Source organism: Saccopteryx leptura, chromosome 1, assembly GCF_036850995.1.
Source record: "Saccopteryx leptura isolate mSacLep1 chromosome 1, mSacLep1_pri_phased_curated, whole genome shotgun sequence".
Classification (NCBI taxonomy): Eukaryota; Metazoa; Chordata; class Mammalia; order Chiroptera; family Emballonuridae; genus Saccopteryx; species Saccopteryx leptura.
This window is the reverse complement of record NC_089503.1, coordinates 122,320,447-122,346,147: the sequence shown is the minus strand read 5'-3', so window position 1 is coordinate 122,346,147 and position 25,701 is coordinate 122,320,447. Positions and strand designations below refer to the sequence as shown.

The following is a 25,701-nucleotide window of genomic DNA, read 5'->3' as shown; positions in this document are numbered from 1 at the left end:
TCGTTTGTCCACTGTGTGCCATGCTATTTACAGAGCAGAAAGAGGCGTGCTAAGAGCTGTGCATCCTTCGGACAGTGCACAAGAAACAGAAAGACTGCACACTACAATAGTCAGAAACATTTAAGTATATATTTTCAATGTGTGTGTTCATTTATTTAATATATATACTGTATATGGCAAAAATTTACAAAATTGGAACTTTAAAAAGGATAAAAAGTTTTAAAAACTTCTAATTTCTAATATATATCTCTTAAGTTTTCAATATATTTTTCTACATGTCAGAGGATCAGTTTTTGTAAATAGGTCTACTGCACTTGTAGCTGGGGGCTGGGAGGCTTTGTGGGAACAGGAGGTAACTAAGTAAGCTTAAGTGCCTGCTGCGATCACTCTGTGGGACTGCCATGAGTCTAGAGTGGTCCAGAGCCGGAAGTGCTGGCTCATGCACGGAAGGGTGAGCAACTGAGCAGGAAAGTTCATGGAGCAGTGGTGGGAAATTAAGATTCATCAGGAAGGCTGAGACTTAGCTGTGATACTTGAGGTCTGATACTTGTCCCCAGTATAAGATTGCACCGTCTGGAAAGGACAGGTTGCTGAATTCTTTAGAAAGCAGGTAACTACCCCTTCTTACCCTTTAGTAAATATTTTTTCTTCTCTCTCTTAACTGTGGGTATAGTAAAATACAATTTATTCTATCCCTTCTTAAGAACTTGGTTGTAGTTTTAATGAGATTATTTTAGATTTTTTTATAAAGACACCTAAAAAATTTACTCCTTGCTGTTATAATTGGAGGTGTTAATGAGGTTCCTGTACAAACACTGTATGACCGTGTGACCCCATGGACTACTTCAAGCCCACAGGGAAATACTGGCAGTTTCTGGGGTAGAATGGACGGCAGAGGATAAAGCAGTTCAGTTCAGTGGTGACATTTAGATGCGCTGGGCAGTGGATAGGGGGAGCAGGTTTGTGACCTTAGCAGCTGGTGGCCAGACCAGTGCATGGGGACGTGCTTATTCATTTGCTAATCTGTGGGCAGGGTGGTAGCTGCCCTGGCACATTTTCCTTCATATTGTGAGACTGCTAGTGATGCTGGTGAGAAGCCACTGCTGTCAGAGGCGCCCCCCCCCCTGCCCCCACTACCACTGAACCAGTTTTGGAATCTCAGTATCTCCCTATTTGAGGGAAAGTTGACAACACACTGAAGTTGATGGACATGTTCTGAGAGCTGTATTTGGTAAATCAATATTAAAAAAATCATATTTGGTTTAGTGTAGAGAGTGAAATGAATAGTGAAGATTGTTTCTGTTTCTACTGTAACAAATAAAGGGAAGCATTGTAACAATTGCAGATTGTGATACAGAATGTAGTAAGCCTCTTTCATAGAAGCAGACAAGCAGTCCATTAAAAGGAAAGTATGAATTGTCGTATTAGGTCACTTAATAGAGAAATGTGGGGCAAATAAAGTGCTCTATGTGTGGAAAAGTCTGAAATGACTATTTACATTTTTTTAAGTTTGTAATCTAAAAAACTAGATTATTTGAAAGAATGTCAATAATAATTCAATATGTTGATAAGAAAAGAATGTTTTATGTTAAAATGCATTACAGTATTATTTTAAAATATTATTTTATAAAAAGTATATAAAAGAAAGGTATTTTTTTTTCTTGTGGGAGAGACAGAGAGAGTCAGAGAGAGGGACAGATAGGGACAGACAGACAGGAAGGGAGAGAGATGAGAAACATCAATTCTTTGTTGCGGTTCCTTAGTTGTTCATTGATTGCTTTTTTTTTTTTTTTTTTTACAGAGAGAGAGAGTCGGATAGAGGGATAGACAGGGACAGACAGACAGGAATGGAGAGATGAGAAGCATCAATCATTAGTTTTTCGTTGTGCATTGCGACACCTTAGTTGTTCATTGATTGCTTTCTCATATGTGCCTTGACCACGGGCCTTTAGCAGACCAACTAACCCTTTGCTCCAGCCAGCGACCTTGGGTCCAAGCTGGTGAACTTTTGCTCAAACCAGATGGCAACCTTGGGTCTTGAACCTGGGTCCTCGGCATCCCAGTCCGACGCTCTATCCACTGCACCACTGCCTAGTCAGGCAAAGAAAGGCATTTTACCTTGCCCTAAATTATATTTCAATAATTTGGAAAATTTGTTCTAAGTGAAGTATTAATAAAGACTTGAACATTTGTTCTTCTTGAGCAATCTCTGATCTATTCAGGAATTAAGGAGGAAAATGGTATCTCTGAAAAAAGCAGAAACCAAGACAAAGTATTATCCATTCTCACAATATATTCAAAATATGAGGCAAACTTTGGAAATGTAGTTTGCTACTTGTAAAATGCTTCATTTAAGGTCATTTTTTGATACTTTAAAAGTGGTATACATTGTCTTATGATATCTAATTTGTTTATACAAACTAACACATTCTAGAAATAGATCAGATAAAAAAAATTCTGGCTGTGGGTACAAGGAGGGGGAGAAGTTGGGGGAGAGGGCAGCTGCTAGAAGACCTGGACTCAATTATGACTTCTAACTGCGTTCTCTGCAGTAAATGGTGATGTCCCATCTTTGACACTCCTGCGTCCCTGGTTTCTCTGAAATGTAGATCATAAATGTATTTATCTTTCATGCTGTGTTTGATCATTAGGCAAGCTAGTTGATTTGGGGAATACTGTACTTTAAAAACTGTAAAGGACTATATAAAATATTAATATTTTTCACAGTTTAAAGGTGGGATATTAGCCAGCGATCATTTGGCTTGGACAGAATGTGGTTTAATTCACAAAAACTGAAAATCTTCTAGAGAATTAAAATTTTTTTTCTCCCAAACCCAAAATGTGAGAACCATAATGAAATTTAAGTACTTACAGATACCCATTTTAATCGACCAGCATCTATGGAATGAGTTCATGGGAAAGTTGTCAAACCTTCTGGGAAGAGGTTGTGAACTTTCTGTGGTTTCATGGACGAAACTATCTATTTTTCCCTGTTAAGTCAACCAACTGGTCAGTTAGATCACCTGTGACACAAATACTGTATTTACAGTGGGAGCCATGCTAATTTTATTGAACTGCTGCTTTCTCAGAGTGAAAGTCCAAATGATGTGGAGTTGTGGTTGGGCCCTTCCCAAGACAGTTTAACAAAGGATCTTCCCAGCATCAGAAAGCCCCAGAGTCTAAAAACTCACTGGTGATTATAGGTATTCAAAGATTCAAAATCTTAAAAATGTTTGACTCGTTTTTTTGTACAACAAAAAATGTTTTAAGAATAAAAAGTTTGTCTTAATTACAAAATCTATGTGTTTATTCCCCAAGCTTTCATCTTATAGTGAATCCTTGCCAAAGCAAAGGTGATGAATACACAGCAGCCCTCCTCCTATTCAGTACCCCAAACAGAGCATGTGGGTTCAGGAGTAGGTAACTTAGAATATGCTCACTTATTTCTCCAGAGGAGTATTTGGCCAAGGTATTAAACGTTATTACCATTTAGTTATTAAATATACCAAAACTTTGTGGGCTTTTCACAAAAAGAAATAATCATAGCATAGCTAGGCAAAATGACCTCTCCTCCATTCCAGTTGTATGTTTGTAATCAGTTACAGAATAACGTCTTATATAGAGTGTTTTTGTAACATTTCCAAATATTTTTTTGTTTTGCAGTTTTATTGAAATGTCACCAACATGGCATTAAAATTAGCCATTTAAAGTGTGTGATTCAATTGCTTTTTCGTATATAAACAGAGTTGTACAACCGTTCTTACTAGTCAATTGTAGAATGTCTTTATCGTGACAAACCCCACTCCCCTTAGCTTTCATCCCTCCAATCTCGTCATCCCTTCCAGTCCTAGGCACCTGCTAAGCAACACTTTCTCTATGGATCTGTGCCCATAAAACAACTTGTTTTTATAACTTGAGAAAGGTACCACCAGAAAGTTTCCAGGCATCTACCCCTTGTGCTTTGTGATAATTTGGTGTACTTTTATAAGCTGCTGAGAGAGGCGTGGGACCGCCTGCCATGCTGGCATGACAGCGTTTTATTTCTCTCTGACAGTATCTGAGAATTACTTTTCTTTATAACTAACATGGTTATTGACACAGTGATTAAGAAGTAGCAGGTACAGTGGTATTATATTGCTGTAGTAGGTGTGTGTGTATGATGCTGGCATGGTAGGAAGTGGCTTGCATGTTGCTTTGAATGTCAGAGAATGTCAGAGAATCAGAATTAGGGAAGGCGGGCTGACGTGGCACACTGATGTGTGTGCACACATGGTGTGTGCACACCTGCTATCAGCAGTTGTTGGGTGGAAACCAACAGTTGTAGCCTTGGCACAGGTGGAAGCGACACAGTTGAGCATGACACTGATTCCGCAAAGCTACTGATTCACTGGCCCACATGGTGCTTAAAATGCCTGACCCATGCCTGAATGTAGCAATATTATCAACAGCTGCCTAGACTCTTTGATTGATAATCAATTGGCCTCTAATGTTAGTTTGGACTTGATAGCTAGGTATTGAAAAGGGAGACAGCTCACACAGTGAGCCAAAACTGATTGCCTAGGTTTAATTTAGAAGTTGCTACAATTTGAAGTAGAATTCATAACCTACTATTTTTCTTCTTTCTTAGCAACAGTACTATTATTATTTGTTGGGCAAGATTACCGTTAAAGATGTTGCTTTGAGTAATTAAAATAGCCACAGCCCCTGTCCTGACGATTACAATCAACTGAGCATGTGGGAAGAGCTATATAATATACATTTCCCTTTTTTTTTTCTGTGAATTTTAAAGTCACTGGAATGCTCAGATTAAGTCAGAGATAAAGACTGGTTTACATGTGAGAAAGTTAAGTTTGGGTCAGATTCCTTGAAATAGTCGGAATGTAGTGGATTTTAATAGGAGTAAAAGTTAGAAAAATGCTCAATGATTTTGTTTTTGGAGGGGTACAGCAGGTGTTGGAGGTAAACTGACTACCTGTGTGCTGGGGAAAACTTTCTGTAAGAAGGTAATTAATTAGGTGGTGAAAAACATTTTATTAGTTGGGTGGTGAAAAACATTTCAGTGTTTGATGCCAATTTGAACTTTTTCATTAATTTACTCATTACTTGAAAATATTTATGATAATGACAGGTTGTCTTCCCTGTCGTAAGTGGTGAGTAAACTGGAAACAAATTCTTTTGCACCATGTTTGTTACTGGTTCCCACGTTGGCGCTATCAACTCACATGGGCTCAGGTGGGTGCTTCCCATGGCCACTGCAGATTGTGCAGGAGGGAGCACTGTGTGGGTGCCGTCTCCTGCTCTGGCTGAGAATGTTTCTCCTTTATGCTCCAAGTGTATATAATTCAGGACTATATTAAAAAGAGAATTCAGTATTTGTCCATTTTACTTAATGTAACTTTTTGTGCTCTTTTTTTCTTCTGTTTCATTTATAAAGTGGTTTGTAAAGTTAAGTCTTGCAGTGGAATTTTGTAAAGAGCCTGGAACGTGGCTGCTGTGTTCTCTGTTTGATCTGAATGGTATTGTGTGACGCTGAGGAGACACAGATTTCGCATCCTTGAGCTCTGGCGCCTGTGCTAGTTCCTGAACCCCTGTAAACCTCTCTCCATTTCTTGTGGAAGATAGGTATAAAAATACACACTTAATAGAATTAGAAGAGTTGCTGGCTCATAGTATCAATTCAGTGATTGGTAATGCCGATGATAATGATGCTTTTGCTTGTTTTCATGTAGGATGATAGGTGGTTACATGTAATCTGAAATCGTTAGCCATAGACTTAAGATATAGAACAGAATGCTAATGATGGTTTTTATAGTCAATAAAGTAAAAAACAGTGAAAATTGAGAGGTTAAATTAACAAAAATAATTTCAGAATATATAAACAGTATTCTTTTTTTTAAGGTGGGAGGAGGGGAGATAGTGAGGCAGACTCCCACATGCACCCCAATTGGGATCCACTTGGCAACCCCATCTGGGACCGATGCTTGAATACTGAGCTATTTTTAGCACCTGAGGCCAATGTGTGCAGACCATCCTAGCTATCCTCAGTGCCTGGGCAACGCTCAAACAAATCAAGCCACTGGCTGTAGGAGGGGACGAGGGAGAGAAGGGGGAGGTAGGGGGGAGAAGCAGATGGTAGCTGCTTTTGTGTGCCCTGACGGGGAGATGAAATATTCTGATATTATGCTTTTATATTTGTTTTTGGTAGAATGCCTAACAGTTTACTTTGTAACTTTCTATTCTGGTTAGCAATACAGACCTCCTCCTAACCCACGTGTTCCAGCCTTCCTCAGTGCTTTTGTGGGTGTCCTTCAAAATGTAGCTGCTATTCCTCCACATGTACTTAAGTTGAAATGTACAAAATAGAAATTGTGTACAGTGATTCAGTCTGCAATGACAACTTTCAGCTTTCATGTGTCCAGAAGTTTGGCATACTAACACGGGAGAAATAATGTCATGCCACAATCCCCTACCCTCATCCCCCCAAATCCCTGGAGATATTGAGATTGCCACATAATGAATAAGAACATAACTGATTTCTGTTAACTGGGGGCTTGATTGATCATTGGTTTCTTTATTTACTACTCACTGACTTCATCAGGCGCTATCACCCCACTTCACAGATGGGGACTCTGAGACCCAGGGCCACCCAGTTACAGAACTGAGTTCTGATTAGGTTGAGCCAACTCTTAAATATCCACATTCCTTCCATCACTGTTTGCATTCACATTTTGTGGGCTAGTACAGGAACAGAAATGACTAGGGATTTCATAATGGGAGTACATACTTCAGGTCAGCAAACACTGAAGATGGATAGGGAACTGTGTAGGGTGAAAGGGAACAGCATCACCCCCCCTCTCCCCATCACTAGGAAAGGCTTCTTTATGAGATTGGAGACTGGCCTTAAAAGAAGGATGCTCAGGATGAGGTGAGGGGGCACGACAGGAGCAGCAGCATTGATTTTGAAGTAATTCATGCATAATTTATAAAATATTCCAGAGGACCCCATCATTCTATCTAAATTGTTCCCTAGGTTTTCCTGTCTCTCCAGCTGCATCTTCTAAATTCTGCCTGACTCGCCTTCCTTTGCAGCCTAATTTTTGCTATTTTGCAGGATTTTGTCTTTGGTCTGTAATACATTTTCAAACAATAGTAAAAACATTAATAGGAAGCATACAGGTTTCTGGAATAAGTCTTTAGTAACTCAGTGAAGCATGAAGTGTATTTGCTGTTATGCATGCAGTGTGGTTACATTGGTTTAACAGATAAATTGATTCTAAAAATGGGGTCAGTTATTATCTACTAAATGCAATTCAGTAGGGAGACTTTCAAATCGTGAGCTTCTCAGTGGGGATAAATGAAGAGAAAGGAGTTCTTGTGACAGGATGATTGGGAACGACTGATGAATTTACCTCTGTGAAAATCACTGTGAAATTTTGGCTAAGCTGTTATCTTGAGGCTCTGCCCCCCTCTTTACATAACAGCAGATTTTCATTCCCCTCACTCTTTCCCTTGCTGTGAACAGTTGCATTTAAGCATTATCAGCATTAAAAACATATTTGGGAGGAAAGCCAAGCCAAGCATCTGTTAACCAGCCAGACATTTTCCAAAACCCTTTCAGCTGCAAGGAGCGGGCTGGCCTGCAGCGTGTTCTGACGTACAGGAGGCGCATGCCTGGCCTGGGGAGTGGTCCTTCTATAGACTTTCAGACAAGAAAGACTACTTATACTTCACTAAGTCATGGAAAACAATACCCCGGTTATCAATATCTGATAAAATTCTGCAAATCTACCAATTTAAAAGGGTATTAAACTTGGATTTTTCTCTTTTTTTATATTTCTTTTTAGAGTTAAGGTGGGATTTCTTCATTAAAGCTATTGGCAAAACCATTTTGAAATAAAGTATTGAAAAGGTTTGAAATTTGTTATTTTATCATGCATTGCAAAACAGAAGTTTTTAAGCGTAGTTCCTGGGTCCCTAAAGTGTCTGAGAGACTAATATACCCATGACAGTTTTTTTTTTTAAGGGAAATAGGGCATTACAATATGTTGAAACAAACAGAATTGCCACTTTCTATTTACCAGTGTTGTTAAAACAAAGGCTATTTCCTTCCTACTGAGATTATTTTTGGTGAAGGTCTCTAAATCAATTTTAAGGTTTTATTCAAATAAAAATATTTTCCAAATACCTTTCTTTCATTTTAACTACACATGTAGGCCTTTTGGGGGACCTGTTTTATATTCAAATTCATAGTTAGGTGATTTTCCTTTGAACATCATACATTTGCCTTATATCATAATAGGGAATTAAGTAATAATGATTTAGGTAAACCAGGTAGAAATTACAAAGTAGATGGATGATTTTGTAATTTTTTTTTTTAGGAGAAAGGAGGCGAGATAACGAGGCAGATTCCCATATGAGCCTCAACAGGGATCCACGTGGCAACAGCATCAAAGGCCGATTCTCGAGTACTGAGCTATTTTTAGCACCTGAGACTAATGCGCTCCAACGGAGCTATCCTTAGAGCTTGGGACCATGTTTGAATCAGAGCCACTCAAGCCATTGGCTGTGGGAGGGGAAGAGGGAAAGAAGAGGGAGAGAGATGGGGGGAGAAGCAAATGTTCTCTTCTCCTGTGTTCCCTGACTGGCAGTCAAACCCAGGACATCCATACACTGGACTGATGTCCTATCCATGGAGCCACTGGCCAGGGCCAGATTTTGTAATTTTTAGTGACTATTTAGTATAATCATAAAATCTGTGCATCTTAAAACCAATTACTTGTTAAGGTTTTCTTTATTAGATGCCGTGGGAGCAGCCTGGGAAGGAGGGAGGACAGAATCAGCTGCTGGTCCCTATGTAAGATTATATATTTTAAAAAATGTTTTAGAGCCTTTTATTTAATTCAAACTTTATTTGTAGTATAGGCTGATATTTATATTTTTATTGTTGTGGATATAGAAAAATTTCAGCTCTGAAATTCTGATTTCAGCATTCTTCACATTTCATTTCATTTTAAGTAACAGTTAAAGAAGGCAAATAGTAGTAACTGAAGCGTGCACTTGCTCACTTTAGGTTCTGGCTTCTTCACTCTTACCCCAGACACTCTCTGTAATTGTATTTGCTTCTGGTTCTGCCCATTAGATATGCCAGTTATATCAGCTGCACAGCCAGCCGGTCAGTGCCAAGCATGGGACAAACTGTATGCCATGGCAAGCTTGGAACAGTTTTGTTATAGGAGGTCAATAATTTAACTAAAATTAAGAGTATATTGTTATTTTGACAGCATTCTAAATAACAACTACATCAACTGTGGTCACTTATGATTCTTAGCATGTACTGTGCATTGTTCTAAACCTTGACTTGCATTAACTCCAGTCCTTACTATATGGCACTACAAGGTGGATGTAGTGTTTTAGAGAGATGAAAACTGAGCTTCACAGAAGTTAAGTAACTTAGCCCAGGCCACATGGCTCTTAAGTGCCAAAGCCAAGTTTGGAACTCAAGTTGTGTGTCTTACTTCTTTAGGCCCTTAACCACATGTTACTGTTCTATTTGGTGTTTTCAGCTGATTGATAGTGAGTATGTGTCATATATAATAAAAACCTGCACATGGAATAAAAGTTGTTAAACATAAAACACAGATCACCCTGTGCAAATTTGAAGTCTTGCCAGTTTTTATGTTTAAAAATATTATTAAAGTTAATACAGTTTTTCCTTTGAGGAATCTTCACAAGAGGAAAATAAAGTGTTATCTGCCAGGCAAAGAGAGGTTTCTGGTTTTGTATCCACACCCTTTCACAAAAGAACATTGTGAGCAAAAGCTAATAATGTGGACTTTTTTTAATCTACCCTTTGATTCCTTAAATTGCCACCATATAGTATATTGTTGGAAAATAAAGCAGAAATGGTAAACTCCATCCTGCCCTCTCTAAACTCCCTTTGTACTTGGGGAGGTGAATTACAGGTGAACCTTGAAACAAGTTGTCAGTAAGTTCCAGCAGAGGAGACTTTCAGAACAGACACACGCCGGGGTGGGGTGAGCAAGCAGGGGCATCCCCCCACCCTGGGCCACGCGGCGGGTTAGCAGGTTTTGGGTGGGACTGCCTCCTCCCATCCCCCAGCCAGGGAGCACAGGAGGAGCTGGGGCTGCTGAGGGGAGGGTTATGGGCTCTCCACTCTGTGACCCTTCAGGCTTCTCCGTGTCCCTCAGTGTTTTCCTGTCATTCTTCCTGTCCTCTGCATTCACATTTATCTTCCTTCCCTCGGTATTTAGCCTGATCTTAGAAATGAAATGCTTTTTTTTTAAAAAAATTTAATTTTGATGGAAGGTTATAGCTCCTAATGCTAATAAACTTTCTCCTCACCTCCACCAAGTTGCTTTTTAGTTTACAGAGTCCTTGTTTGATTTTTCTTTGTTCGTGGCACTTGATTTTAAGAAGTTCCCATGTACTTGCTATAATGGCTACTTTTATTATGCACATCTCTTAAGTTACGAAATGATTTTTGGAAAGATATACTTCAAATGGAGATGATGAAGAGAAAACATTATGTCATATAATACATGTAGTATTCTGAGTTTTTTAAAAAATTACTCAGCAGGAGGATATAAGCCAAGTCAGTTTTCCCAGCATTTGCTTTTCTCACAAATTTAATAAGGAAAACATGTCATGAAAATAATTAGGTGCATTAAAAGACTATATTGACTTTTGTAGGCTGGCAGTATTTTTTTCCCTTAATTGTGTGTATTTTTTATTAGTTTTAGTCCTGTATGATCAGTTTTCAGTATAGTTGTGCCAGGAGCCAAGGGCTAATTCATCAATAGAGGATATTTTCTAGAAGAAAAAAGCGAAGTCCTCATCTGAGCTTTCCACTTGCTGTTCAGCAGACTAGCTAGCATGCTAACACTGACACTCCCACATGCAGCTGGGCAGGGGTGCAGTGGGGCCCCTCTTCGCGAGGTGCCTCAGGTCCTGCCCAGGCCTGGCTGGCTGCTGCTCAGCCACTGCCTGATGGGCGTGAGTTGATTGGGCATTTTATGCTTTTGGTCCATTAGTTAAAATAAAGAAAGTCAAACATGGACACATTTTAAGGTCTTTAGAGAGAATACTTCGGTAACATAGGGGTTGATGTTCCTCTCGTATAAGTAAGTAGATCCTAATACTGTAAAAAATATATATATATGTAACCTGTTTTTTGTAAAGATGGTTACTTTGCATTTGAAGTTGTCAGTTTGGGGAAAACACATTCAAATTGAGATTTCCTTTTGAATTGACAGCATTTAGTGCGGCAAGTTATAGGAGTTTCAGTTTTGGTTTGACTCTGTCTACCCTGAATGGGCAAAGATCACTGAAAAGGCTGCCTTACCTTGCTGAATTGGAGAGTGTAGAAACCGATGTTTTCTTTCAAGGCTACCAGGGATGTTGAGTTTTCACTATTGTATGTAGAACACTTACAGGCAACTTATGGCCAACCTTTCTGAATTGGTTATTTACGTTCTAGATTGTGTTTGCCTATAGAATTATTGCTACTGACCAGGCTCTCGGGTCAGGCCTTAGAAATCGCCTTATTCTGTAATATCGATGAATTTTAATATTAATAATATTAGAGGAAAGGAACAGTAATCATTAAAATTGACTTGAAGTTCTGATGGGCCAACAGGACCACATCTGTCCTCTGATGAAGCCCATATACCAAGAAGCAGCATCCTTGGCAGTGACTCAGGAACCCTGCCTCTGGCTGCTTGCCATCAATGTGGTGAGCCAGGGATTCCGAATGGGTTCGGGTGGGGGTTCCAGCTCTTATGGGAATGTGCAGTTACCTCAGCTGGGAGCACAGTGGAAGGAGGTGTGGGCATGTACAATTTTAACTTTGAAAGCAACATACACATAAAGTTTGGAGAAGCTAGTGAACCTTTTGGGTCAGTGGAAAGAGGACACTGGTTGTGGCACAGCTTCTCCCACATTGTTCCCATGTAATTGCTTTACCATTCTCGGCCTCTAACGTCGCTGCTTTGTGGTGGGCTCACTTGGTCAGGGTATTTCGGTTCGGTCATTGTGAAAGAATGGCACCGTTTCTACGTCAGCACACCCCAGAAATCTGAGCCCTTCGTTCTCTGAAGGTTCTTGTTTAAGTGGAGCATTCTGTTTGAGTGCATGTGAGGAGATCAGTGTGCAGTTTCTAGTGGTTCAGTCTCCTCTGCGGCGACAGTGTGTCGTCTTCTCTCCCCTCCCCCACGTGTGGATGAAGAAAAGAAAGGCTTAGATTATTTTGAGGCAGCTGCTAACAGAAATCTTGTTCTTTTTTTAAGAGCTGTGCTTGTCATTGCTTAATGATGGTATATGTCAGCCCGAGCTGGTGACAATTCTGCCGGCCTGAATGGGCGACGCCTCGGCTTGGAAGAGCTTCTCTGTGCACAACAGTTGCCTTTGCCACAGGCCGCCCCTGCACACGGAGCCGACTGTGAGGCCATGTCCCTGTGCACACAGGGCTCATTTTAAAGAACAAGTGGCTGAAGAAGGTGCAGGGTTGGGGGTTATATCCTGACCCAGTGCGCCTGAATCCAGTAGAATTGGCCTGTGCTTTTGTTGTCACCACTGCCATCAAGGGGTTGGCCTCCTGAGAGCCTCATTGGTCAAACGATTGCCATTCAGTTAAATGAGGCTGTGGAATTAGAGAGCTTATTTTGAGTTTTGAATATATGGTGTCTATTCCAAACAGGTAAATACCAAAGCCACTTAGGAGTGGAGTGTGTATTAAATACCGCATGGTAGTTCTGGACAGAAACTCTTAACCATATAATGGGAAAAGCACTCATTATCCAGCCCCTGGGTTTACTTAAATCCCTTGTGAATTTTACTTCCCCTCTCAACTAAAACCATTTCTTTTATCTGATAAACAATACTGTTTCATTGTACCCTTTGAAGCAATTTAAATCAGAAGGTAAAAGTTCAAATTAAGCAAAATGCCTTTCTAAAACAGAAAAATAAAATATAACTTCATTGCAGGACCAACAGTGTTAAAGTTTGAATACTTCAGTTTTTTTTTAATTTAAAACTTCATTTACTAAGCATTCAGTTAGGTGGGAGCTCTCAGGCTTACTGTAATTCAGGGCTGGGAGGGCATGTGCTCCTGGAACTTAACATCTTTGACAATATTTTAAAATAGCAAGTCTGTCTGTAAAGTCTGGGAGCTGGGAAGATGCGGCCAGAATGGACCTAGCTTGGCCCCACGTGTCTCACCTCTTACAGCTTCTCAGGCCCTGTAGCTGACGGTTCTCTCCTGGGTGTTAGGAAGGTCTTGCTTTAGGCATTGCAGGGACCAGACGTTTAAACCAAAATGTCACTCTTTTATGCAACTCAAAAGCCTTCTTCCCCACTTCAGGCCTCTAACCCCACCGCCCTCATTTCTGCAGACCAGCCACAAGGAGGGGGTGATGTCTGTTTACCTCTCATCACCCTCCTCAACTTCCCTGTTCCTTTTGGCCTCTCTTGGTAGGGGCTGGGGACAGAGGAAAGGAAAAGGTGGCATCTCTTTTGACCTGGGCTGCTCTTACTGCCATTCTTCGGCGTGTCCTCTCTCTGCTTCTGTCTCTGCATTTGACTTTCTGTCTCTTAGCTTCTCAGGAGACCCCTCCCACTCCCACCCTACTTCCCACCTCTAGAATGTTTCTAGACCCACTTCTTTTTACAGCTTCTCTCCAGATCTCCCTCTGGAGGAGCACCCCTCTCCGGCCCCCTCTGCTGAAGCCCCCTGCCTGTTAGGCTGTCCTCCTGACCCCTCTTTGGTCCCTTTGCCCGCACCAGCAAGCAGTCGTGTGCCCTCCCAAACTGGAAGAGCCAGCTGCTGTCCTTGCAGCCCTCGCTCCTTCCCAGGCCTGCAGAGCAAGCTGGGTGCCCCGGGAGGCCCCGCAAGGATGTGCCTGGGGTCTGTTGTTAGAATGCACGGGCACATCCCCTTCTGCCCTCTGTCAGAGCCAGTCCAGAACAACAGGAATGCCCTGTTACTGTCACAGTGGGAATTTGGACTCTGCTGCCTTAATCCGTTGTTTTGAAATATGAATATAAACCTTGGAATTCTAGAGAATATCATTCTGAATTATGAAAAAGTTAATGTGCAATTTAGTAATTTTTAAATTTAAGTGAACCGTTTTATCTTTGTAATACCCTGTTATGATAAAAAAATTAAAGTCTTTAAAGGAATTCATTCTTACAAGGTTAACTCAAATGGAAATTATACTGAAGAAATTCTTTATCATTTGGAACTGGTTTTGAGAAATTCACTGAATTTGGTGGTGGTTTTAATAGGACATATGTACACACTCACACACACACACACACACACACACACACACACACACATTCTGCAGGTTGACCTGTGACTCAGGGGCGGATGTGTAGCTTCTACATTGAAGGACACAGTGGAAATGTGCAGAGAAGTGGAAATGGTCTTGTTGGTAAAGCAGACTTGGAAATGGGAAGGTGGGAAGTGATTTCTGATTTGGTTGATTTCTGAGTCCTAGAGCCATCCTGAACACGGAGTAAGAGAGTGCCACCATGCAGCTGGTGACACTCAGCGTGGTGAGGCTGACCAGTTTGTGGACTGCCCAGCACTATTGGCCAATGCTGTTTACAAAGGCAGGATGAGGCAGACACCCTCATTATTACTTTGTCTTGAAAAACAGCTAAGCCTCCTGGGCTGTGGAGGAGGGACTTGCCAATGGAGACTGTGTTCATGTGTCTCAGGCTTCGTTTGTTCCTTTGTGTACGTTTAATTTGCATGTGTCGAGGACAACAGCTGGACAGACCGTCGGGCACAAATATTTTGTTGCGAGGCTGAGCATGAGGTTCCGTGAAGGGCAGATGTCTGCTCGCAGTACATGTTTTGTGAGTGGGGTTCTTGGTGATAATGTCATTCAGAGCTGACTCCTGGCTTACCTGTTTAATAGAATCATTTTAAAAGGAGCAGAGCAACATGCTGGCCTGGGTGACAGCCCTGCCTGAGGCTGGTTTACAGACTGCCACTGGCTCAGCTCTCTGACGCCCAGAGAAGCTCTGTCACATGGTGAGAGAAAACAGGACGACAGGTATAAATCCATCACGTGCCGTCTTGCACTGAGCAGAAAGCCAGAGTAGAGCTCCAGTGAATGAATGTCTGCTGACTTTCTTACCTGGTTCATAGGAAGACCTATTCTTTTCCCTTTCCAGCTTCAGGACTTACCCTGTTAAGGAGCAGTGTGCTTCAGAAGATACAGGGAGCAGTGACTATGAACTTGTTAGAGAATCCACGCTACTTGATTTTATCATCTCTGAGGCGTGTTTTATTTTTGCCACAAAGGAAAAATAAGGGCGGTTGTCACTCATAGCAGCTGCAGCCTTGTGTGGTGCTTAAACCTGCGAGCAGTTGCTTCTCCCGCAGCTCTGTCTTTGCACAAAGGAGGTGATGTAATCCTTTTAGCTTCAGCCACGTGGTGCGAGTATGCCGTCACTGTCTTCACAGGGACACCTCTGTGCTGCCAGTGCGTTATCAGCCTGGGAGGACTGTGCTTTTGGAATTAAATCGCATTCCTTTTGCGGTGCCTAGCTCCTCCTTGCGAGGCTGGGTGTACATACACCTGTTTATACACATGTGTGACTACGTGCTTTACGAGTGACTTTCTTTTTATATTTTTTTACAGAAATATGACCAGAGTAGCATGTTGTAGGGAACTATGGAAGCTGTGTGTGCACAGATTTAAAGTTGGGGGAGGGAAGCTCTGTTGCCATTAGCAACCACTTGCCTATTTATTAGGGGGTGAAATGCTCACATCTCCGGCTTTTCCCTTTCTTCCACTGCTTTCTTGTGAGTTCTGACAGCAGCCCACCTGAGTGGTGAACAGAAAGACCACTGCATATACATAGAAGCACATCTTTTTAACCACATGTGCTGCCTTTTGGCTGTCCTTCCTCTGTGGTCGTCACTCCATCCTGTTGTTGACTTAGGGCAGTAGCAGCGACATAATTGCTGCAATGGGCTGTGCCCTTATTTGTTCAGCTCTGAGTGAGACACTCCTGCGTTTGCTCATTCGATTCACCAACAGCTTCTGAAACGCACCATCACGGAGGAGAAAACTGCGGCCGGGAACGGGGGCTGATTTGCCACACAGAAGACAGAGCCAGGCTAGGGGAGCATGTTGCATTTGATTCCTTGTGATTTTTTTTCTTTAAAGGACAGATGAGGTCTGGAGCCATGCTTCTCCTCAAGCGACCCAGTGGTTCTCTTGTCAATTATTAAGAGTCCCTAGTCGTGTGAGTCCCCAGCCACTAAGGCTAAATGACACCAAGATAGCTTTGCACTCTTATGCCTAGCTTTCTGGGTGATGTCACTGCAGTGCTTTGGTGCTGCAACCTGTAATATTTAAGGCCTTACAAGGTTTCCTTGGTTGAGGGAGCCCCATGCCTCTGAGGACCTTATTATTAAGCTCTGTCGGTGCTAATTCTGATCAGTGTTTATGGTCTGCGCACAAAGTGACAGAGCTTAACTCCTGTATAAATAAAAATCATAATGTTTTAATCCCAAATTCTGAAAGTGCCTCATATTTTGGAGAATTAGGAGCTTGAGGTGATGGGGATTGAGAGGAGCATTTGTTTGTGCTGCTAGCATCGCGCCTGGCATGCCTGGCCACTGTGCGCCTCTGCCCTGGGCTGGGATGGCTTCACTCTCCCTGTAGGTAGGGCAGGCTCAGGCTGGGTGGCAGGGGACAGAGTGTGGGCCCTGTTATTAATGAATTGACATGTGCAGAGCACCATTGCTGAGCAGAGTTGGGTGCTCTATTTGTGTCATCTCTTTGAAGCCTCACAGTGGCTTGGGAGGTGGGAACTGTCCCTGCACTGGATGGCTGGGGCCTTTGAATCCATCTGCAGGGGTGAGGGGTGAGGGATTGGAGTGGCCTCATTAACCTTTTTTTTATATACATATATTATTATTAAATTTAATGCAGTGACATTGATCAATCAGGGTACATATGTTGAGAGAAAACATCTCCAGGTTATTTTGACATTTGATTGTGCTTATACCCCTCCCCCAAAGTCAAATTGTCTTCTGTCACCTATCTGGTTTTCTTTGTGCCCCTCTCCTCCCCCACCCCCTCTCTCCTTCCTCGCCCCTTCCCCCTCCCCACACTCCCCCACCCCCGTTGCCATCACATTCTTGTTCATGTCTCTGAGTCTCATTTTTATGTCCCATCTATGTATGGATTCATATAGTTCTTAGTTTTTTCTGATTTACTTATTTCACTCCGTATAATGTTATCAAGGTCCATCCATGTTGTTGTAAATGATCCGATGTCATCATTTCTTACCTCATTAACCTTTTGAATAGTACAACGTTCATGTATGTTCTCATGCCTCCTGACCATCCAGAGTATGATAGATTTGTTTTAAAAATGTGTATGTAAGGCAACACTAGAAAAAGGCAAACGTATGTTCTTGTTTTCATAAATTGGTTATTAGACAAACATGATTTTAAGTTAATAAAACAAGACCTGGAACTAATTTCATCTTCTGGAAAAAAAACACCTACTCCTGGGGATCAGCAAGCATGAAAAAAACTCATTACTCAAGGGGTTAATAGATAAAGCAGGTACCAACAGAAGCCATGGGATCAAGGGAAATTTTTTGAGAAAAGACTGTCTGCTTCTTCTCTAAAACCAGAAAGAAAGCAGTAGAGCTGTTTACATGTGAAAGGGAAGACAATCCAGTGAGCTAGGATCTTACACCTGGCTTTTCTCGGTGAAGTGAGAGGTAACGAGGTGCTGAGCTGAGGTAGAGGACTCCAGGCGAACAGGGCGTTTGGGAACAGCCACAGTGGTCGGAGCCTCTGTTCACTCGATACTTGGTTTTATCTATGGGGATGTTCACCTGGCACTTGACCCCATTTGGCCAACCTGTGAGGTGACAGCAAAGCCTCAGCACAGGCTTCTGAAAGCCACCCTTTAAAAGATGTCCTTCCCAAACTATTGCAGCCCTAGCTGGTTATTTTACAGTAACCAGGTCCTCTAAAATAAGACGCTGAAATAAAAATAAATACCAGTTTGGCTTTGCTTATACTTGTTTACAAAAGGAAAAGGTCACTTTCTGACTGAATACTCAGTTGTGGTAATTTTGTGTCTGGTTCCAAGATTTTGTCTCATTAAAAATTAAGCATCTTTTGCGCAAGACTCTTTGGAGACATTTTCAGTATGTTGTGCTGTTGCTTTTCCATCATCTCAGTTGACAGGTCTAATTGTTTTCCCGTTTGTGGTCACTCTGCATCTAGTCCTTTCTGACTGCCCCACCCACCACTGCATAAGCCAGAGGCTGGCCGCCTCACTGGACTGCCCTCAGCCCACCTTTTCTGCCTTGACTTAAACATATTTGCATATTCATCATTAGCCTGCTACAGGTTGGATTCTTCAGGTGGCCTCACCTGTGTCACTGAGGAACTCACTTCTGCTCTTGATGTAGGGCCTGTTCAAAGGCGCAGCTCTCAAGGGACACCCTGCACTTCCTGTTGCCATCTCTCGTAGGAACAACAAAAAATGACAAGGGAGCGCAAGAAACAATTAAACGCTCCCTTGAACATTTCCTTTGAAGCTGCCCTTTCCGATCTGAATTATTCCGCTTAGCTGGGCTGCCTGTATAGGAACGAACCACTGTAGGTTTCGACTTTATTTGGTTTGTAAACCAGAGGCAAGGTCCCTGCAGTACACTGCCAGGGGGCAGGTGGGCAAGGTCCTGCTGGGCAGGTGCTCAGCCTTCCCCGCCTCCACCGGGCTCATGGGGACAGCGCAGCATAGGGGAGCTGACCCCTGGGCAGACTCCTGCAAGACTGACCTGTGCACTCGGGGGTCCTGGGCATGCGGTTCAGTTAAACACACCATCCCCATTGCCCTCACCAGGGAGCCTGGCCCCAGAATGACAAGTAGGCATTCAGTGATCAAGGAGACACCCTTGGTAGGAGCATGATTTTGAGGTTCTGTGCACCTTCCCCTGTCACAGCACTGTCTGTCCCACAGAAGCTCAGAGGAGCTTTTCTAAGGAAGAGGACTCGCTGATTCCAGGGAGGGCAGGAGCTCTGCATTCGCCAAAGGGGTATGCTCCCTGACCTCCTGAGTGTGGAAGGAAATGTCAAAAGCTTTTTACAGATATTTTTTCATAGCTAATTATTTTCAAATGTCTTTGTGGGGTTATGTAATATAGTAAGTAATGCAGTGGTACATTTATAACGTAATTGGCAGCATGTAATACAATTCTTTGGTGATGGGATTTTTGAGCAAAAACATTTGGGGAGTATTGCTTTAGGGCAGTTCTCTAAGTGTGGTTCTGGGATCTCTTGGGCTCCCTAAGAACTTTTCAGGGGATCTGTGAGTCAAAGTTATTTTCACAGTAGGTAAATACAGTGAGTCCTCACTCCATGTTGATAGGTTCTGTGATTCTAAGCAAAAATGACGTATAACAAACCCAGCTTTACCAATTGACATAAACAAGAGTTCCTAAGGCATCTCATTAGTGTTATAATGAAATGATGTTGAACGAAATGATATTTATTATTCAAGAAGGTGCTGTGTAGTCTTCGCCTTTCTCACTCTCAATTCTTCCCAAGTGCAGTGATGGTTTCTCACAGTCGCATGGCATGTGACATCACGGCAGAGTGACAGCAGGAGCTGATGTGAGGATCTCCGGTAAAGCCAGGCTCAAAAGTGTGAGGCAGTGCCGGCCTTCTTCCTGATTGTTTTTTGAAATCTGATAGTTTAAATAAAAAGTATTATTGTTATTATGCAGTAGGTTTTTAAAAAAATATTTTAAAAGAAATTAATCTTTTAAACTTTTTCAGTTTTAATTTTAAGATGTTAAGTATCCATATTAGGTATGTAGATATGATGTGGATAAGGCTGATAACGTGGCAGGAAGAACCCACAAAATCCTAAGCTCTTTGGGATACTCAGTTTTAAGTGTGTAAAAGAATTTTGAGACCAGAGCCTGTGCCACCTGCTCGCTGTGTTCGCGGTCTGATGGGCGCAAGGGTGAGCAGCCTGGGGCAGGACTTGGCACGTGGGGGGTTGGTGAAGGCTAGGACCATCTTTGCCCTCTGCCTGGCCTCCATCCTCCCTTCAGAAGGCAGGAAGATTTCTACTTTTGGTCCCTCCTCCTCCTCCTCCTCCTCCTCCTCCTCCTCCTCCTCCTCCTCATCCTCCTCCTCCTCCTCATCCTCCTCCTCCTCCTCTTCCCCCTTCTCCTCCTCCTCCTCCTCCTCCTCCCTCTCCCTGTTTCTGCTCCAACCATGCCAATAGCATAAATGAGTTATTGTGTATTAAATAGGCTTTTGTGGGATGTCCTGAGAACCTACAACTAATCTATATAGCATTATATCTTTGGGGAAATCCATTCTTGAATTGAGTAATGGTGGATTTACTAACAAAGTTTTGGAACCCAGGCCATTCGGGTGTTAGAGACAGAGGTTCTGCACAGGTCTCCCGAGCAGTTCCTTTTTGGCAGTTGCTGTAAGGAGTTTTAAATAGGAGGAACTATTAGGGGAACTCGGTTGAGATAGAAATAGAAGGGGAAACATCTGGGGTATCCTGTTCTTTCAGTGTCTAAGTTTCAGGGTGAAATGTGAAAATCTGGTTTAATCTGTTAGCTCAGAGAGGTTAGAAACTTCAAATTAATTTCAAACTAATCTCTTGTCCATTGATATGCTTGTTTTTGTTTTCCTCTTCAACTCATTTTGGTAAAACTTACCAAATGATTGCCTCCTTAAAAAAAAGAATAGACTCATCTGACAGGCATTGCAAGCTCTAGAGAGGATGTGGAATACAGCCATTTGGGAAAACAATTTGGCGTCACCTCATCCACTTGGAAAGGTGCAGTGAACTGTGACCCAGCAGTTTCTCCCCCGGGCCTATCTGTAGGCCTAGAAAGACTCTGGTAGTGTGTTTGGGGTACGTGGACAAGGCTGTTCATGGCAGCATCATTTATAATGTAAAAATGGGAGACAGAGCAAATATCCATTAACCAGATTGCATGATCAAGTTTGTGGTATATAGAATAGAGCATTTGGTATAGCTCAGCAGGTACATCAATTCAACCATCCAGACCAGTGACAAGTCACAAGAGAATGCAAGAGTGTGATTACAGTCCTCTGAAGCTCAGAGACCAGCAATGTTCCAACTGGAAGACTTACATGTTCCAACAGGTTCATAAATGGCAAAACCATAAAGAAAAGCAAGGGAATGGTTATCCTAAGAGTCAGCCTAGTGGTTATGTCTGAAGCCAGCAGGTGTGTCCCATCAAGCAGCATGTGGAGAAGGCTTCTAAGGTATTACCTGTGTTCTGGGTCTTAAACAGGATGGTGGTTTCAAATGTATGCACGTAATACACACAGCACACCTCGTGCAGACCTGCGGCATTCTAAGTCTGGGGCCTCTTTTGCTTGGGCTTTCATTTTAGTAGCTGAAAGAATTAGAAAAATTGATTTAAAAGCCTTTCTGTTTTGCCATAACATGAATAACTGAATATTTAAAGCCATCAAGGCTCTTAGAAGTTATTTACTACAACAGCCCCCACCTGTCCTTCTCCTGTATTGAGGTTTTGAGGTGGTGCCATGGCAGAGTGACTGATGTCATGCAGTGAGCTTCCACAGAGTCATCTGGGCTTGTTTTCACAGGAAGGAAGAAGAAAAACTTAGTGTGGTTGTCATCACTTTAAAATCTTATTTGCGAATGAGTGCTGCCTTCACCAGCATGAGCTGAGGGTGTGGCAGCAGGGGCAGTGTGTGTACAAAGGCCAGTGTCTTTTTGAGCAGCACAACTAACTGTTCATTTCCATGTTTACCACGTGTCTAGTTGGAGTGGGGAAATCCTGTTTGCTCTTGTTCATCTACAAAAATGAGAGATGATTGTATATTAAAGACAGGCTGATTGTGGAAGAGGATGGAGGGAGGGTGTGGTCTGTCTGTAGGCTCACCAGTTAGCTTCATCCAGGTAGAAGAGTGTGACCTCCTCCTGGAGTTACAGACTTCCTGGACACACAGCACATGCAGGTGGGAGGCTTGGACCTGGGAGCCAGCTGTCCTGGTCCCTCTGAGCAGCAGACCACCTCACCCTGGCACCTCCACAGATCCAGGGGTCAAGAGCAAGCTGGGTCCTGGCCGTAAGGCTGACAGCATCGGCATGGTTGTGACCCTTTCTTTTCCTTTGCCGAAGGAGGAAAGGCATTCTTACACCAGGGGACACGCTTCTGATGGTGGAGGAGCATGAAGTGAAAAGATGTCAGAAAGGGGGCACTTTTGGGGTTACTAAAGTTCTTGTTGCCACTGTTTTAATGAGAGGAGATGGGATCTCTTAAAAAAAAAATTGTTCCCTTCAGGTGACTTTGGCTCATCTGTGTCATTTCTAATTAATTGTATTCTGATTTGCCCCTTGCCTTAGATGGGAATGGGCTAGCAGGACCTCAAGAATGATCGGTGTGCTAGGTGTGAGGGGGATGCCCCTGGGGCGAGAGTGACAAGGGCTGGGATAAACTGCTGAAAACTCTTAGGCAGATGAGTGTTCTGGCTTTGAATAATGTTTTAATTCCTTAAATTATTTATACTCAGTCCTGGAAGAAGGAAATTGCCAAGGTAAAATCCATCATGATTATGTTGATTTATAAAAATAAGTATTTTTTGTGACTTTTGACAATAATGACATATCTCAGTTTTATTTTTTGTTTTTTGAATCAAGATGTAATTGCAAGTAAACGGGCAAAGTTTTCCCAAATTCATTTATTTAAAGCACTTACCAAATATGTACATCTGAGAATAAGCTGCTTCCTCAGATGGCAGTGGTAATAAATGTTACTGTTCTAGGCACTGTTTATTAGTCAGTTATGCGAAGTTGTTTAATTGGGAAACCATTCCACAGATGAGGAAACTGAGGCACGGAGAGATCCAGCACCACCCACGGTTTCCCTGCTGGGAGGTTCCAGCTCTGGCTCTGCACTGGGCACGCTTGAACCTGGACAGAAAGTTTGAGTGGAGTCACTCTGGGTAATGTAATGCTAGTGGAAGTCAGGTGATAGTTTCTCTTCACACGTGTGTCTGTGTCCTGTCTGCCTTGGAGGGAAGTTACTTGTCATCCTGTGTCACCTCCCTCGTGTCATAAGCATTGGGATAGTGCCTGCGCGCAGTGGAAGGGGGCATTTAGGTCTCTGTGCAGGTCCTGCAGAGAGGTCCTGCAGGTGGGGGTTCCATTTGCATTTCTATACTGAGTTAATTCAGGAGAAAATGTTCCCTGGGATTCCTAGTAGATAAGATATTGATTTAGCAATTAGGGGACTGAAGAAAGGAAAACAGACTCCCCAGCCTCTAAAGCAGGGGTCCCCAAACTACGGCCCTGCGGGCCTCATGCGGCCCCCTGAGGCCATTTATCTGGCCCCCGCCACACTTCTTTCATTGGCGGTCAGTGAGAGGAGCACAATGACCATCTCATTAGCCAAAAGCAGGCCCATAGTTCCCATTGAAATACTGGTCAGTTTGTTGACTTAAATTTACTTGTTCTTTATTTTAAATATTGTATTTGTTCCCGTTTTCTTTTTTTACTTTAAAATAAGACATGTGCAGTTTGCATAGGGATTTGTTCATAGTTTTTGGGTTTTTTTTATAGTCCGGCCCTCCAGCGGTCTGAGGGACAGTGAATTGGCCCCCTGTGTAAAAAGTTTGGGGACCCCTGCTCTAAAGAATACAGCTTTTGGGTATCAGGCAATCAATCAGCTTTTGGGCACTGCAGGCAAGTCTGCAGGAGTCAACGTAATTGAGACTTTGATCTATCCCCTCTCACTCCTCCCCCTACCTCCTCCCAGGGTTATTTGTTGCTGGGACCCCATAGCAAGCAGGAGGAGGCCCTGTGACCTGGCACAGGCCCAGTTGACACCTGTCATCTCAGCCGCTGGCATCAGCAGTGTTCCAGATGGCAAGGCGAGGTGGTCACACGGTTGGAGTTTCTTCACCTTTTGTGAGGGTCACAGCCTCGCCCAAGCACTTGTGGCACATTCCCGGAGCCCCGGAGCCCAGGCTGGTTTCTGCTCTTTGAGTTCCCGCTTTGACCTTGAATCAAGGGAGGAGACCAGTGTGGGCTGGTAACCTCCTCAAGGTCCCCAGCAGTGACTCCCTTCCCTGCAAGCTTCCATGCCCTGCTTCCAGAGGGTTCCCACCCTCTCCAGCTCTTCTGTCCTCTGCACCTTGTGAGTTACTATCTTTTTCTTTTTGTCAATGAATATGCGTAAAAATACCAAGTACGAGATGAGTCAGTTCACATTCAATCTATTTTTACGTAAAATTTGTTTTCCCATCAGTATATCTAAATTATTTGTTTTAATAAACACTTCGTAACCAGAATTTTAAAAATGTACTTCTGTTTGTGTGTAGCAGGCAATTTGAGGTGAGAGGAGAGGTAGAGAGAATGGAAATGAATTTCTTTTTGTTTTTCACATTAGCAGATGCATTACTTTTCTCAACCCTTTTTGTAGTTTCTTAAATTTCTTAGTAGGAATTCAATGGGAAAGTACACGATAGGGCCCCTTTCACTAGTCTTTTTTCTCCTGCAAGGAAATGAGGGTAAGGCAGGGCACCAGCAACCCGAGTTAACAGGAGCAAAAGGAGTGGCTTTAACCTTACCAGCCAGCGAGTCCTAACGGCTGAGGTTGCCCTCTCGGTGTAATCTTAAAACAAGTCACATTACCTGTGCCCTGAAGTCGAGTTAGCCCTTCTCCCAGCAGCACGGCCTCAGGGCTAACATACTTGTAGAGTGGAGCAGTCAAATCTTGTTATGCCAGATAGAGGATCTGGTGGAAAACTTCAAACTTAACTGTAGGTTGCCCTCCAAATTCGGCCGGAAAACAAACACGTTACAAAGCACAGCTTTCAGTTGTTGTTTCTGTCCTTAGCGGTGACAGAATTGCTCCCCCTGGGATTCTGGTACTGTTCTGGGCTCTGGTTCCTGCTGGCAGCAAATGGCCGAAGGGCAGGACTGAGCTTACTCCTGCTCGTGTCCTCAGGCAGCAGATTTATGACAGTGTATTTCCGGTAATTCAGAAAAACATGAAGAAAATTGTCAAAGCAAAGTAGGTTGACTAAACAACTCAGGCGGAATAGCTATGTGTAAGCTATCAAGCGGGTTTCTAATGATTAAAACATCTCAGTGCTAATCTTTGAACTTATTATTTATATTATTATTCAGTTCTGTGCTTTGTGGCTTTAACCTCTACTGCAAGGCTGGAAAACCAACCCTTTCAAAATGGTCTGAACCACCCTTTTTCATGTCAGGGACTTGGTTTAAGTGCCAGTGATTAATACAGAATTTCAGTGACAAAGGTAACAATTTTAGATGGATGTCTCATTACTGCAGTATCTACATCTTTTTTATATATGAAGAACATTACACGTATTTGCAAGACATTTATTTGTCCGTCAGACTTTGTTTGCTGCATGTACATTGTTAAGGCCACTGTTGGTCTCGTATGTTTTATTTCGTTTTAGATTATGAGCTTCTTAAGATCAGGAACTTGTCATCTATTTTATTTTATTTTTTTGCTTTGTTTTTAAAAAAATTTTTTTATTTATTTATTCATTTTAGAGAGGAGAGGGAGAGGCAGAGAGAGAGAGGAGAGACAGAGAGAGAGAAAGGGGAGAGGAGCTGAAAGCATCAACTCCCA

The 25,701-nt window shown here is 42.6% G+C and overlaps 1 protein-coding gene across 9 annotated transcripts in view; it reads left to right on the top strand.

Annotated features, from left to right (window-relative positions):
• The window catches only part of TRIO (trio Rho guanine nucleotide exchange factor), a 339,734-nt gene that overhangs the window by 80,680 nt on the left and 233,353 nt on the right, over window positions 1–25,701 (top strand). The window contains exon 2 of one of the 9 annotated variants that reach the window (XM_066374325.1): window positions 11,657–11,752. The exons of 7 other annotated variants lie outside the window; for them this stretch is intronic. The gene's annotated coding sequence lies outside the window, so the exon portion shown is untranslated. Of the gene's footprint in view, window positions 1–11,656; window positions 11,753–24,150; window positions 24,232–25,701 lie in introns of those variants that run through there. One more of the 9 variants, XM_066374338.1, reaches the window with a different exon arrangement.